Source organism: Dendrobates tinctorius, unplaced genomic scaffold (assembly GCF_039654945.1).
Source record: "Dendrobates tinctorius isolate UK_male_01 unplaced genomic scaffold, ASM3965494v1 ptg000293l, whole genome shotgun sequence".
Taxonomy (NCBI): domain Eukaryota; kingdom Metazoa; phylum Chordata; class Amphibia; order Anura; family Dendrobatidae; genus Dendrobates; species Dendrobates tinctorius.
The window spans coordinates 11,260,819-11,277,203 of NW_027361960.1; the positions used below are offsets into that span (position 1 = coordinate 11,260,819).

The window sequence follows — 16,385 nt, forward strand, 5'->3', positions numbered from 1 at the left end:
TTCTATGTACTGTTATTGCTCTGATCTTCCAGCAGTGCAGGGTCTCTGGCCTGCAGGTCTCCTTGTAGTATGGTAAGCTGGTCTCTAGCCAAGGTTTAAGCCGAGCCCAGGAGGACCGACAAAGAAACTATCCTGTGTTTTAGGCACATACAGCGAATTACTGGTCTGTACAGTCCTCATTGTATTGTGGCTGTGGTTATCACCATACCTTTTGCTGGGCAATAAGGTTTTTAAACCTATTCTGTGACGAAGGTGTTCATAAGTATCTATCACAATATCTGTAATTCACTGCGGTTCATTAGTGGCATTGGGGTACAACGGGTTTCTTTCCACTGCAGATCATGTTTACCACATTCATACTGAAATCGGCCATTATAGACATATATCAGACACTCACTACGGTGATTACCTTTGTAGATCCCTTTCGATATCTATATTTCTTCTCATCTTATAGATAATTTCTATATCTGGCCTGGTTCTTACCTAGGACTTTGATCCTTGGGCTTCTGTACCCACCCTGGGACCTTTGCTTTGGTATTCTCCATGGTGCTGTCCGGAGGGACGTAAGGGAATTAAGCCTCCGTCACACACAGCGATCTCGCTAGCGAGATCGCTGCTGAGTTGCAAGTTTTGTGACGCAACAGCGATCTCACCAGCGAGATCGCTGTGTGTGACACCTATCAGCGACCGGCCCCCTTGCCAGGTATCACTGATCGTCCTCGAATAGCCTGGACATTTTTTTGATTGTTGGTCTCCCGCTGGCCAGCACGTATCGCTGCGTGTGGCAGGCGGGAGACCAGCGAGCTGGAGCCTGGTAACCAAGGTAAACATGGGGTTTCTAAGAGGCGCTTAGAAACCCAATGTGTACGTTAGAAACCAGCCCGCTGGTGCAGGGAGCTTAGAAACCCAATGTTTACCTTGGTTACCAGCTTCCTGCACCAGCACGCTGTTTTCTAACATGCACAGCGGGTAACTAAGCGACGTCCGGCACTTGTTACCCGCGTGTCGCTGGTGCTGATCGCTGGTGAAGCTGCCTGTTTGGCAGCTCACCAGCGATCATGTAGCGACACACCAGCAATCCTGACAAGGTCATATCGTTGTCGGGATTGCTGGTGCGTCGCCATGTGTGACAGGGCCCTTAGACCTACCGGTAATACTGTTTCCTGTAGTCCCTCAGGACAGCACCCTTATTTCCCTCCCTTATGTTTGTCTTTAGGCTTGCATGGGATCGATCGTCCGGCAGATTGTTCATCATCAGGTCATCGTGGCTCAAGATTGGGATGGCGCCGTTAAAGGGTCTTACATACGCGTTTGTAAGGCCGCATTTAGACCATTTCCATCCATCCTCGGTGGTACTTTGAAAAAACACTGGAGGTGGGAGGGGCCTTTTAACCTCTCTGTGATCCTGTCCTGCTATAGGTCAAGGAATGACTACCTCCATGGTGCTGTCCTGAGAGACTACAGGAAACAGAATTACCGGTAGGTCTAATTCCCATTTTCTTCTCTTTCAGGTTACATCAGGGGCTTATCTACAGCATTACAGAATGCTGTAGAAAAGCCCCTGATGGCAGTGCCAGCAGCTTATAGCCCAAAAAATAGGTGACCGATCACCTTTAATTAAACACAGCTGGACTCCATTGAAGATGTACAACCATCTCAAGGAGGATCACTAAGGAAATGGACAGCATGTGACTCGAATGAGTGTCTGAGCCAAGGGTCTGAATACTTATGACCATGTAATATTTCAGTTTTTTCTTTTTTTATAGATATGCAAAAATGTCTACATTTGTTTTTTCAGTCAAGATGGGGTGCAGAGTGTACATTAATGAGAAAAAAATGAACTGTTTTGAATTTTACCAAATGGCGTCAATGAAACAGAGTAAAAAATATAAAAGGGGTCTGAATACTTTCCTTACCCACGGTAGCTGTACATCATGACTAGGATGGTGTTCCTGCAAATTGTTGTACAGTTACGTCATAGCACTGCATTATGACTGCTCGGAACTTGGCTAAATGGATAGTCGAGCCTCCTGCTGTATAAGCCAGGGCCGGTGCCAGAACCATCCCTGGCTATTTAACCCCACAGATGCCGCAATTAATTATGATCACAAAATCCAGAGAGTTATGAGAGGTAGATGTCTCCATCTCTTACGCCAGCAACACAATTGTGAGGAGCTGATGGTTAACATGGCACTCGGTGGTCAGATATTGACTTCCAGGTCTGTCAGTTACATTGACCTGTTAGGTCCTGCCATAAGTCAGATCTAAACAGCGCACATAAGGAAAAAATTCCGAAAAAAAGAAAAAATTTGAAAGGTAACTCGCCAAAACCCTGACTAATGCACTAGCAGGATGCAGCAGAGCCCCATTGATAAAGGCTGGGGCAGCACAGGTGCAAACCACTGATGAGAACAGCCAGTAACCCATCATGGTCTGGTTGCCTAGTGGAAAAAAATGCACACAAATAAGGCTTGCATAGGACATCAGTCACACAGATAAGTGTGGTGCAAAGTGTCTGAACAGCCTATTAATGATGGCTGCCACCTACAGGTCAGGTATTCACATTGAGCTGCCATGTATATTTAACTGTTTCAGCTGTGCTTTTGCACTTTTCCACACAGCGATATGTCTTTTCCATGGTAGGAGACTTTCTGACTTCGTGACTTGTCTTCTATGCACTGCCACTAGGCTATATAATATCTTTATCTTATTGCAGTTTGCACTTAGCACTTTTGGATTAAGATAGATATATAATTCTTACACATTGTCAGTCTTCTCTAGTTCTTCCATGCACTAGCTAGTTTGGGAAGATTTAGCTGGTGTCTTACTACTTGCAATGTTATTTGGCAGTTCTTCCTTTTATTATTATTCTATACTACATGACAAATGATGTTATTGGGGATTTTGCTTAATATTTTCATATTCAAGGGGGGAGCATTGGTGTAACTATACATTATATATTGTCAGTACTGTTTTGCAGACAATTATTCAGTGCACCAGAATAAAATCATATGATAGTAACATTTTCCCTGCACTTTTGTCTATGTGATACCCTTGTTGGTGGTTCCATTGTGCACACTGTATTTATGTATACCTTTTGTGATCCATACAGTGAGTATGTATTTTATTTGACTTAATAAACGCTGTTTTTAGCTAACTGCATGTCCTTCTACAGTGCTATTTATACTTCCTCTTTTTCCTGGATTGTAGTGGTCACATACAGATGCATCTCACAAAATTAGAATATCATGAAATGGTAATTTATTTCAGTTCTTCAATACAAAAAGTGAAACTCATATTAGTCATTACAAACAGAGTGATCTATTTTCAAATGTTTATTTCTGTTAATGTTGATGACTATGGCTTACAGTAAATGAAAACCCAAAAGTCACTATCTCAGTAAATTAGAATACTTTTATAACACCAGCTTGAAAAATGATTTTAAAATCTGAAATATTGGCCTACTGAATTGTATGTTCAGTAAATGCACTCAATACTTCGTCGGGGCTCCTTTGGCATCAATTACTGCATCAATGCGGCGTGGCATGCAGGCGATCAGCCTGTTGCATTGCTGAGGTGTTATGGAAGCCCAGGTTGCTTTGATAGCAGCATTCAGCTCGTCTGCATTGTTGGGTCTTGTGTCTCTCATCTTCCTCTTGACAACTCACCTGACCTTGACCCCATAGAGAATCTATGGGGTATTGTCAAGAGGAAGATGAGACACCACACCCAACAATGCAGATGACCTGAATGCTGCTAGCAAAGCAACCTGGACTTCCATTACACCTCAGCAGTGCCACAGGCTGATCGCCTCCATGCCACGCCGCATTGATGCAGTAATTAATGCCAAAGGAGCCCCGACCAAGTATTGAGTGCATTTACTGAATATACATTTCATTAGGCCACATTTCAGATTTTAAAATAATTTTCCAGTTCACCAATCCCGACAGCACCATGGATGATGTCCTTCTTATCCTCATTGGGACATGATACAACAAGAGGTTAAAAGGACCCTCCCATCTCCACCCTTCAGTGTTTTTCCTGTCCCACTGAGGATCGGAACAATGAAAGGAAGCTCCTATCCCTGGCTGTACCGGGGGGCCCAGTCTTTACCTTCCTGCCACCAAGAGATCTGCGGCCGACACCCTCTGATGGGGGGGTCCCTCAGCCTACCTCAGTGCAGCGTTGCTCCTGGGTAATGAGCCGCTTCCCCCTGCTTGGGGGCTCTCGGCTGAGACGTCTGTCTCCGGCGTGCTGTAAGCCCTGAGGGCCACTTCCAGATGCTTCATCTCTGCAGACCGGCCGGGGCACTTCCGGGTCACGGCCGGCATGCGTTCCACGGCGACGTCATGTCTGCAGGCCGGGCAGAGAACTTCCGAGTTGTGGCTGGGGGATGCGTTCCAGCGTGCGTTTGCAGGAAGAGGATTCGGCAAAGACACCTGAATGGGTATCGTATAAATAGGGTCCCTGTGTGCGTGTGTAGGCTGCCCTACGGTAAGCTGGTACTGCATACCAGTAATTCTGACATGGAGGATCCCACAAAGACAGACAGTGGCTTGGAGCAAAGCCAGGGGCATGTGGATAAGCTTACAAAAAGCATACAACCACCTTAGCCCTTACCCTTCACTTAGAAACACATGGCATATACTCTGTGTATTCTGGGGGGGACACCTGTCTTGGCGACCACAAAGAAGGATAGCAAGAAGTCAGGAAAAATTGAAAAATGTACTGTAGCGCTAAGCTACCAGAGTCCTGGCAAAAACATCTATGTTACCCCTGCACTTGAAGGATCATCCGTGAGGAACAAACATTGCTGTCCGACATGAGGTCCATGATAAGAGAGGATTTCCAGGCATCCATCTCCTGGATACTGAATCCTCATACCTCACAATCCGAATCCCAGGGAGGGTCCCGTAAAAGACCAAGGGAAACGAAATTGTCCTCTGAAGACGAGATATCGACAAATTAGAAGGGTAGGGGAGGTCTTTACTGACCCTCCAGAAGGAGGGAAAAGGTACCTTTTTTCCTCTGAGGACACGGGCGAGCTTCTTCAGGCGGTACTTCATACCATGCAGGTGGATGAAACCCCAAAACCCCTCACCGTACAGGATGAAATGTTTGTGGGTTTGCTTTCCCGGTCAACGCCCACATTCGCTCTTTGATCATAAAGGAATGGGAGACTGCGGAGAAGAGACTAGTTATCCCGAGGGACTTTAAGCTCCGCCTACCCTTCCAGACTAAGATTTGCATTGAGGGTCCAGGGTAGGGTCCGTCACTACCAGTTCTGGTGTCTTCCCTTTGGCCTAGCCTCATCACCACGGTATTTACTAGGCTGATGGCAGAAGTAGTCGCCTACCTCAGGAAATACGACGTCATCAAAGTACCCTATCTCTAGACGACTTCCTGATAATGGCCAGCTCTGGGACCATTGCCAGTTCTTGATCTCTACGCTTCAGAATCTGGGATGGGCCATAAATTGGGAAAAATTGGACCTTGTCCCAGAGCCAAGAAAAATTTCTAGGGGTCCTACTAGACTCCCAGTTGAGAATATCTTTCTTGCCAGAAGAAAAACATGCCATGGTAGAGAGAAATCACCAGTTTTCAAGGAACCGCTGCTCCATCAGGGAAGCGATGAGAGTTTTAGGACTAATGACATTTTGTATTCCCTGTATAAGGTGAAGTCAGTTCCACTCCCGGGAACTTCAAGGTGCGGTTCTATCCGCCTGGGACAAAAATCAGCAGTCGCTGGACAAAGTGATGGCCCTATCTCTCCTGGTAAGGGAATCCTTATGTTGGTGGACCATTCCGATAAACCTCCAAACCGGAGTTCCATGGATTCTCCCCTTTGCGTTGTATCACCACCGATGCAAGTCAGCTAGGCTGGGGAGGCCATGTGGAAGGGAAATATTTTCAGGGAGAATGGAGTCCGGAGATGGAATCCAGGTCCTCAAATTTAAGATTGGCAGAGGCGACAGTCCCATCCATCTCTGCAGTACATCTGGAGGGATCCAAAAACCAGGTAGCAGACTTTCTCAGCAGACAGAAGTTATCTTCCACAGAGTGGGAACTGAATGAGAAAGTGTGCCAACGCTGGGGGGTGCCACGAGTGGATCTGTTCTCTGCCAAAGAGAATGCAAAGGTCAGAAGATTCTTCTCCCAAAATCCCCTAGGTGGTTCAGGGGGATCAACGCACTGTCTCAGCCATGGTGAGAGGGTCTTTTGTATGCATTTCCACCTCTTCCTCTGGCTCCGAGGGTTCTCAGGAAAGAGCAAAAATTGTCCTGGTGGTGCCCTTCTGGCCGAAGAGAAGTTGGTTCCCTCTGCTGAGAAAGATGACAGAGGAAGACCCCATCCTTCCAAGAAGAAAGGATCTCCTCCACCACGACCTGGTTCTCCACCACGACCCAGACAGTCTTCAGCTCTCAGCATGGATCCTGAGAGGCAGGTCTTGAAGTCAAAAGGGTTGTCTAAGTAATTTCTACCCTTCAAGCAAGTAGAAAACCGGTGACCTCCGCCATTTACAACACAACAAGATTGCTGTTGTGGAGAGACATCAATAGACACTTCCCTCCCCTACATTCCTAGGATCCTTGACTTCCTGCAGTCAGGTTTCAAGAAAAGCCTTAGACCAAGTACTCTGAGGGTTCAAATCTCGGCCCTTAGTGTATTTTTGACTGTCATCTTCCCACCCATGGATAGCTAGGTTTTCTAGGGCTATACATAGACTAAAGCCTTCTGTAAGAAAGTCGGTCCCACCATGGGATCTAAATTTAGTACTAAATGCTCTGTGTAAGCACCCATATGAACCAGCAGATGACATGGACATTAGTAGATTCTCATTCAAGACTACCTTTCTAGTAGCGATCACATCAGCAAAAAGATTAGGGCCTGTAGTTGGCCTATCTGTTCAGGACCCATACTTTCAGATATTCGAGGATCGACTAGTCTAGAGGCTTGACCCAGTGTTTCTCCCTAAAGTTGTTTCAACTCCAATCATGAATCAGGAGGTTGTCCTCCCCTCTTTCTGCCAGCACCCTAACCTGAAGGAAAGACTCTTTCATTGCTAGATGTTAGAGAAACAGTTCTTAAATACCTAGAGGCTACTAAAGACTGGAGGCAGGACTCAAACTTGTTTCTGCAATGTGGGGGTTCAAATAAGGGTAAAAAGGCCAAATCGACAATAGCTAGGTGGATCAGATCCACGATCACTCTAGCCTACAAGGTTTAAGTAATATCTCCCCTGGATACTCTTAGAGCACATTCAACTACAGCCATAGCTACTTGTTGAGCTGAGAAAGGGGGGGCTTCAGCGGACCAGATTTGCAGAGCCGCAACTTGGTCTTGTTTAATTGCCTTCACAAAACATTATAAACTAGACGTAGTCTCAGGGCAACTAGAATTCGGTAGGAAGGTTCTTCATGCAGTAGTCCCGTCCTAGATTATCATACTTTGGTATTTGCCATGGTGTTGTCAGGATTGGTGACCTGGAAAACGGTAATTAGACCTACCGGTAATTGTATTTCCAGGAACCCATCCTGACATCACTACTAGTTCCCTCCCTACTGAGGTGACTCTATACTTATGTGATGTACTGTTTGTATAAAGAATGTCTAATAAAATTTTTGTTACATCCATGCAGATGTGGTACTTTGAAAAGACACTGAAGGGTGGAGATGGGAGGGTCCTTTTAACCTCTCGTTTCCTGTCCCAGTGAGGATAAGAAGAACGTCCGCCATGGTGCTATCAGGATGGGTTCCTGGAAATACAATCACCGGTAGGTCTAATTACCGTTTTTTCAAGCTGGTGTTATAATGTATTCTAATTTACTGAGATAATGACTGGGTTTTCATTGGCTGTAAGCCATAATCCTCAACATTAAGGCCTGTTTCACACTTCAGTTTTCTGGCGTCAGTCACAAGCTGTTAGCAGAAAAAAAAAACGGATCCGACGGATTTGCCTGGCGGATCCGTTTTTTTCCCCCATAGACCTGTATTAGCGATGGATTGTGACCGATGGCCTTTTGTTTCATCCATCATGTGATGGATCCGTCGGAAAATTGATGTTCGTCGGCAGGAAAAAACATCCATAGGAACGTCGCCGTCCGTCTAATGCTAGAATGGACGCCTGTGAGCGACGGATCAGTCGCCGTCCATCATATGATGGAATCCGTTTTTTCAAACTGAGCATGCCCAGAACAATTTCTCTTCATTTAATTTAACCCCAAAAGCTGTTCTGGCACGGAAAAAGTCTCACTCTCTCTCTCTCTCCCTCCCTCTCCCTGTCCTTTTAAAATTCCAAGCAAATGCTGCTTTGACGGATCCGTCAAAAAACCGATCCGGTGCATCCGTTTTTTCAATTTTTCAACACTTTGATGGATTTTGACTGACGCCAAAAAACTGAAGTATGAAACAGGCCTAACAGAAACTAACATTTGAAATAGATCATTCTGTTTGTAATGACTCTATATAATGAGTTTCACTTTTTGTATTGAAGACCTGAAATCAACTTTTTGATGATATTCTAATTTAGTGAGATGCACCTGTAAAATGAAAGTTGATGTTCCATAGAATGACTAAGTAAAAAAGTAAAACAAAATTGTCAAAATGTAAAAAATAACAAAATATATTTTACCAATTGAAATGCATTTTTTTATGTAAAATGAAGCAAAAAAGTACACATTTCATATCACTGAACGAAACGACTCAATGACCCAATCTATGAAACTCGCATTATTTAACCACTAGAATGAACAAGATTTTTTTTTTTTAAAAAAGAAAAAACTTTTTTTTTTTTTTTAACCAAAATGCTACACAGAAAGTGGAATCAAACATAGTCAAAATAAAAATTGTATCAGAAACATAATTTCTGTCTTCAAAAATAAAGCCCTAACATGGTTCTGTCAACAGTAAAGAAAAAAAAAAAAAGTTATACCTGTCAGAATATGGCAAAGCAAAAACAAACATTTTTTTTGGAAAATATGGTTTTACTGTGCAAAAAGAGAAAAAAGCTACATAAGGGTTTTTTTAGCACAATGTGTTTTGCTGTGGAAAAAAAAAATCAGCATTTTACTCTACCAGCAAAGTGAATAAGATTTCTGAAACCTCACGCACACGCTGCTTATTTTTTCTTTGCAGATTTGAAGCAGTTTCTAGCATGTCAATTCTTTCAGCATTTTTCATCTATTCTAAATAGGAAAAGATGCACATATTTTACTCAGCGATTTTCCTGCCAAAGAACACCTACTAAAATCGCACTGACCAAAGGAAAAAAAATGTCTTGAGAAGATGGTCATCACCAAAAGGGAGGCCAAACCGAGTCCAGAGTGACTGCCATTATAGTGAATGGTTCTGTCTGAATCGCCTATTTTGCAGATTTCAATGGACAACCCCAAATATAAGTGCTCCGCATAGAGCAAAGGATAAATGTGACCCGAGCCTTAAAAGTTATCCAAAATGTTTTGTACCCCAAAATAGCACCAATAAAAGCTTTAACTCAACCCACAAAAAACAAGACATTCGAGTCCCTATCTGTTAACAGAAACAGAGGGGGTTTCCACATTACTGGTAGGACAACAGCTCTGGAAGGGCATCATTTCTCCTCTAAAAGAAATCTAGTGAAAACTGCACTCTTAAATCCCCCCTCCCTTTTGAGCCCCAGTATGCCTAAGACACAGTTATCATGCACATATATTGAATTGCTGTAATTAGGAGACCCACTTAAAGCAGCATTCTAGAGTATTTTGCATTGCAACGCTAGAGTAAGATCTCTGAATCTAATATATTCATCGCACGCGTCTTCTGCTCTTCCCATTGTCGATTCGGTTCCGCTCCTCTATCTTATGACCGTAACTTCTGACTGACCAGAATTTAGAGGTAACGGTCACAAGCTCTTAATGCAAGTCTGTGAGAGCCAGAATGATTTCATAGACCTGCTTGAAATGTGATCTCTATCTTGCTACAGCAAACACTGGAGAGGACAACCGGAGCGGCGCCAATAACCGCAGAAAACCGTGGCTGGTAAATACAAGACTAAGTGCAGGAGCCTTGCATTAGTAGCACCACTTCAGCGCTGCAATAAAAAAAACTGGAGTGGCACTTTAACAATTTTCGTAATGTGCAGGATGGCATCCTTGTGTTGTCCGTATTTAACATCTTAAAGTATAGGAGAAGCTTTGTAATTTATCCACCCATGAAAAACTGATGACACACTAACAAAACACTGATGACACTGGACCCCTATATTTTTTGTCCAAATTCCAATATTTTCGTAAATAAATGCAAATCATATTGACCTAAATATACCACTAACATAAAGAACGATGTGTCACAAAAAAACAATCTCAGAATCACTGAGGTATGTAGAAGCGTTGTGAAAAGAAGAAAAGTTCCAGCTTCAGGTAAAATTTAAAAATGATCTTTTCCGTCAAAATAACTTAAAAGTGGTGGATAGGATGGTCAGCAAGCAACGCATTTCGAACATGGTTGTTTGTCAAACTCGTTTGAAAGTGACCAAACATAAGTGTTAAATACACGTGAATTAAAAGCAACAAACGTGAAAAATAACTTAAATTAACATACAAGACGGAAAACAATATTGATCAATAAAGAAAAAAGGGGGAAGAGAAGAAAACATGGGGAAAAATTAATGACATAACCTAAAAGAGAAAATTAATAAATCTTCACTAACCCCTTCACCCCCAAGGGTGGTTTGCACGTTCATGTCCGGGCCAATTTTTACAATTCTGACCACTGTACCTTTATGAGGTCATAACTCTGGAACGCTTCCATGGATCCCGGTGATTCTGACATTGTTTTCTCGTGACATATTGTACTTCATGTTAGTGGTAAAATTTCATTCAAATAACTTGCGTTTATTTGTGAGAAAAACAGAAATTTGGTGAAAATTTTGAAAATTTCACAATTTTCCAACTTTGAATTTTTATGCCCTTAAATCACAGAGCTACGGCACACAAAAAACTTGATAACTAACATTTCCCACATGTTTACTTTACATCAGCACAATTTTGGAACCAAAATTTTTTTTTGTTAGGAAGTTATAAGGGTTAAAAGTTGACCAGCGATTTCTCATTTTTACAACACCATTTTATTTTTAGGACCACATCACATTTGAAGCCACTTTGAGGGGTCTATATGATAGAAAATACCCAAAAGTGACACCATTCTAAAAACTGTACCCCTTAAAGTGCTCAAAACCACATTCAAGAAGTTTATTAACCCTTTAGGTGCGTCACAGGAATTTTTTTGAATATTTAAAAAAAAAATGAACATCTAACTTTTTTTTCATAAAAAAAATACTTCAGGTTCAATTTGTTTTATTTTACCAAGGGTAACAGGAGAAATTGGACTGCAAAAGTTATTGTGCAATTTGTCCTGAGTACGCAGATACCTGATATGTGGGGGGGAACCACTGTTTCAGTGCATGGCAGAGCTCAGAATGGAAGGAGCGCCGTTTGACTTTTTCAATGCATAATTGGCTGGAATTCAGATTGGACGCCATGTCGCGTTTGGAGAGTCCCTGATGTACCTAATCAGTGGAAACCCCCTACAAGTGAACCCATTTTGGAAACTAGACCCCCCCAAGGAACTTATCTAGATATGTGGTGAGAACTTTGAACCCACAAGGGCTTTACAGAAGTTTATAACGTACTGCGGTACAATCAAAAAATCATATTTTTTCCACAAAAATGATCTTTTCACCCCAATTTTTATTTTCCCAAGGGTAACAGGACCCTAAAAGTTATTGTGCAATTTGTCCTGAGTACGCTGATACCCCACATGTGGGGGTAAACCACTATTTGGGCGCATGGCAGAGCTCGGAAGGGAAGCAGCGCCATTTGACGTTTTTGGCTGGAATTGAGATCGGACACCATGTCGCGTTTGGAAAACCCCTGATGTACCAAAACAGTGGAAACCCCCCACAAATGACACCATTTTGGAAACTAGACCCCCTAAGGAACTTATCTAGATGTGTGGTGAGAACTTTGAACCCCCATGGGCTTCACAGAAGTTTATAACATAAAGCCATACAATTAAAAAATCATATTTTTTCCACAAAAATGATCTTTTCACCCTCAATTCTTATTTTTCCAAGGGTAACAGGACCCTAAAAGTTATTGTGCAATTTGTCCTGAGTACGCTGATACCCCACATGTGGGGGTAAACCACTATTTGGGCGCATGGCAGAGCTCGGAAGGGAAGCAGCGCCATTTGACGTTTTTGGCTGGAATTGAGATCGGACACCATGTCTCGTTTGGAAAACTCCTGATGTACCAAAACAGTGGAAACCCCCCACAAATGACACCATTTTGGAAACTAGACCCCCTAAGGAACTTATCTAGATGTGTGGTGAGCACTTTGACCCCCCCAGTGCTTCACAGAAGTTTATAATGCCCGGGCGTGAAAATAAAAAATTCGTATTTTTTCCACAAACATGATCTTTTAGTCACCATTTTTTTATTTTCCCAAGGGTACCAGGAAAAATTGGACCCCAAAAGTTGTTGTCCAATTTGTCCTGAGTATGCTGATACCCCATATGTGGGAGAAAACTACTGTATGGGCACACGTCGGGGCTCGGAAGGGAAGTAGTGACGTTTTGGAATGCAGACTTTGATGGAATGGTCTGCGGGTGTCATGTTGCTTTTGGAGAGCCCCTAATGTACCTAAACAGTGGAAACCCCCCACAAATGACCCCATTTTGAAAACTAGACCCACTAAGGAACTTATCTAGATGTGAGGTGAGCACTTTGAACCCCCAAGGGCTTCACAGAAGTTTATAATGCCAGGGCATGAAAATAAAAAAATCTTATTTTTTCCAGAAACATGATCAATTAGTCCCCAATTTTTTCATTTTCCCAAGGGTAACAGGAGAAATTGGACCCCCAAAAGTTGTTGTCCAATTTGGCCTGAGTACGCTGACACCCCATATGTGGGAGAAAACTACTGTATGGACACACGTCGGGGCTCGGAAGGGAAGCAGTGACGTTTTGGAATGCAGACTTTGATGGAATGGTCTGCGGGTGTCATGTGCGTTTGGAGAGCCCCTGATGTACCTAAACTATTGAAACTCCCCACAAGCGACCCCATTTTGGACACTAGACCCCCCACGGAACTTATCTAGATGTGTGGTGAGCACTTTGAACCCCCAAGTGCTTCACAGAAGTTTATAACACTCGGACGTGAAAATAAAAAAATCATTTTTTTCCACAAAAATGATATTTTTGCCCCCAATTTTTTATTTTCCTAAGGGTAACAGGAGAAATTGGACCCCAAAAATTGTTTTGCAATTTGTCCTGAGTAGGCTGATACCCTACATGTGGGGGTAAAACACTGTTTGGGCGCATGGCAGAGCTTGGAAGGGAAGGAGCACCATTTGACTTTTTACCCTTCGCCACGACAGCACCCACTGGAGGTATCGGATCCGCCCCATTTGGAACAGGAAACCCTACAGGAAAGATAAAAGGGGCGGTCCGCCTTTCCTCCTCAGTTTTGGTTTCCTGTTCCAAACGGAGCCACGATATCCTTCAGGAAAGAATACCTGGGCCAGGCATGCCGCCTGTGCAGTCTCCATGTGAACGACAGGGGCTGCGGTCCGGAGGCAGCGTCGGGGGAGATTCCGCTAGACGGCTCCCCCCTCGTCTGGTGAACGAAGGGTGATGACGGGGTCCGGGGAGGGCCGCCCCGTCTCACCCAGGAGAGCGCCGGTAGGCACCGTCCCGCCGTCACCGCATGATCACCGTCACCGCACCGCCGCTGGGAGTGGTAAGAGCCCAGTGGCGCAGAAAAAAAAAAAAAAGGGGGTTTTCTTTTGAAATTAAAAGCGCACAGCAGCGGTGGCGGTGCATGGAGAGGGGGACCGCATGGAGAGCGGTGGCCGCACATCAAAGCGGCGCGGTAGCCGGCCGGCGCAGTGTCTCCTGACCCCCCGGAAGTAATGGTTGAACTTCCGGGGCGGGATGGCTGAGAGCGCGTCGGGGCATGCGCGCGGTGATCCCAGGGAGGAGGAGCAACTTCCGTGGGGACGGCAGAAGAAAAAAAAAAAAAAAAGGAGGCAAACTATTTAAACAGCGGCGCAGCTGAGCGGCGATGCAGCAATGTCGTCCCCAACGGAAGCGCACGCTCCAGCGGGGGATTCTGCAGGAGGTAGCTCCACCAGGGATCGCAACACCGGCCGCAGGAATGAAGCAGGAGAATCAAGGCCTAGGACGGGATCTCAGCCATCTGATCCGGTAATATAAGGCTTCACTGGGTGAGTGTGCAAAGTATATACTCTGCCTACTAAGCTGACCTCTCCCCCCCCCCCCCCCCCCCCGCCTTGGTGTCCCCTTCTAGACAAAGAAAAAGGATAAATCCAAGCATAAAGAATATGCGTTATGCTCTGAACCTCTCCCTGACTCCTACCCTAAGAAGCTCTGTAAACAGTGCACCAAAGAGACAAAGCAAGGGGCCGCATTGTCGACAAAAGACATTAGAGCAATAATCAGGGAGGAGATACAGGCTATTAACTGTGCCAAAACTCCCTCAGAGACTGGCAGCAAAAAGCAGTTAACCCTCAGCTCAGAGTCAGAGGAAGAAGGGGGGTTAATCTCTGACTCCTCACTCACATCCTCGTCGTCATCAGACATGGAGGGGCGGTCATGTTTCCCCCTGGATAGTGTGGACAACCTAGTCAAATCGGTGAGAAGCACTATGGGGTGTGAGGAACCAAGGGGTGCCCAAACCGCACAAGACATAATGTTTGCGGGATTGGCGGAAAAGAAAAGGAGAGCATTCCCGGTAATACCGGCAATTAAGGCCCTAATAAAAAGGGAATGGGAAAAACACGACCAAAGAAGTTTTCTCCCATCAGCCTCAAAAAGAAAGTATCCATTTAGCGATGAGGAGCTATTAAAATGGACCAAAGTGCCAAAAGTGGATGCCGTTATATCCTCTGCCTCGAAACAATCAGCTATTCCAGTAGAGGACGCAGGCTTGTTGGCAGACCCGTTAGACCGCACGGCAGAATCATCATTGAAGAGGTCTTGGGAATCTACCACGGGTATTTTTAAGCCAGCGGTAGCCAGCACATGCACCACTAGATCTATGCTCGTGTGGTTGGACCAGCTGGATCAACAAATCGAGCAAAAGGTGTCCAGAGAAAAATTACGGGCCGCTATCCCATTAATTAGAGGGGCAGCTGCCTTTGTGGCTGATGCGTCGGCGGACACTCTACGGCTGGCAGCAAGATCAGCAGCTCTTGTGAACAACGCCAGAAGGGCGTTGTGGATGAAGAGCTGGAAGGGGGACGCGCAATCAAAGGCTAAGATTTGTGCAACCCCATGCGAGGGTGAGTTTCTCTTCGGGAAAGAGTTAGACAGTATACTCGCCAAAGCAAAGGAGAGGAAGAAGGCGTTCCCTGACTCTTCTATCCCTTTCTATAGGAGAACCTTTAAGAGGCGACCGTTTGGAAGAAGGAGGCAAACGGAAAGACCAAATAGATGGGCCGCAAAAGAAGAGAAACAAAGGGTACCATGTTCAGGGGTCCAACATTCCGAAGGGAAAATAGAAATTAAAAAATCAGACCCACCTGTAGGGGGTAGATTACGTTTCTTTTATCCAAAATGGGAACAAATATCCTCAAACCCATGGATCTTGGGTATTATTAAAGAAGGAATGAAAATAGAATTCCTTCAAAACCCTTATGATTTCTTTATCCTAACCCGCCTTAACTCTATGGCCCAACAAAAGGCCCTCGAAGAAGAAATTCGGAGCCTACTATGCAAGGGGGTTTTAGTGGAGGTCCCAGAGGGACAGGAAGGTAGAGGATTTTACTCTCCTTTATTTTTAATTTCCAAACCAGATGGTACGTTTAGAACAATTATTAATTTAAGGAAGCTTAATACGTTTATAAAAAATTATAAGTTTAAGATGGAATCAATCAGATCCACCATAAAGCTTCTCTTTCCAAATTGTGTGATGGCGGGGATTGACTTAAAAGATGCTTACTATCATCTTTCTATCCATAATAGATACCAAAAATATCTAAGGGTCGCAGTGGTGTTCGATGGCAAGGTCCGTCATTTTCAGTACACAGCCATGCCTTTCGGCCTCTCTACAGCGCCAAGAATCTTCACCAAGGTGATGGCAGAGGTGATGGCCTATCTTCGTCAAAAAGATACTTTAATCGTACCTTACTTAGACGACTTCCTAATAATCGGGAACTCGGATACCCAATGTACCGAACGAGTGGCTGATGCAATCTCATCTTTGCAGGACCTAGGCTGGATCATCAATATACAGAAGTCCAGGCTCGTTCCGCAATCCCTCCAGATGTTTTTGGGGTTCCAATTGAACTCCATAACCCAGAAATGTCTACTTCCTCAGGTAAAG

At 44.3% G+C, this 16,385-nt stretch overlaps 1 protein-coding gene across 3 annotated transcripts in view; it reads left to right on the forward strand.

Moving 5' to 3' along the window:
* Window positions 1-16,385, forward strand: part of NDUFAF7 (NADH:ubiquinone oxidoreductase complex assembly factor 7) — a 120,587-nt gene that overhangs the window by 13,198 nt on the left and 91,004 nt on the right. The window contains exon 2 of one of the 3 annotated variants that reach the window (XM_073560127.1): window positions 1,217-1,479. The exons of the other annotated variants lie outside the window; for them this stretch is intronic. The gene's annotated coding sequence lies outside the window, so the exon portion shown is untranslated. The remainder of the gene's footprint in view (window positions 1-1,216; window positions 1,480-16,385) is intronic. 3 annotated transcript variants of the gene reach the window in all.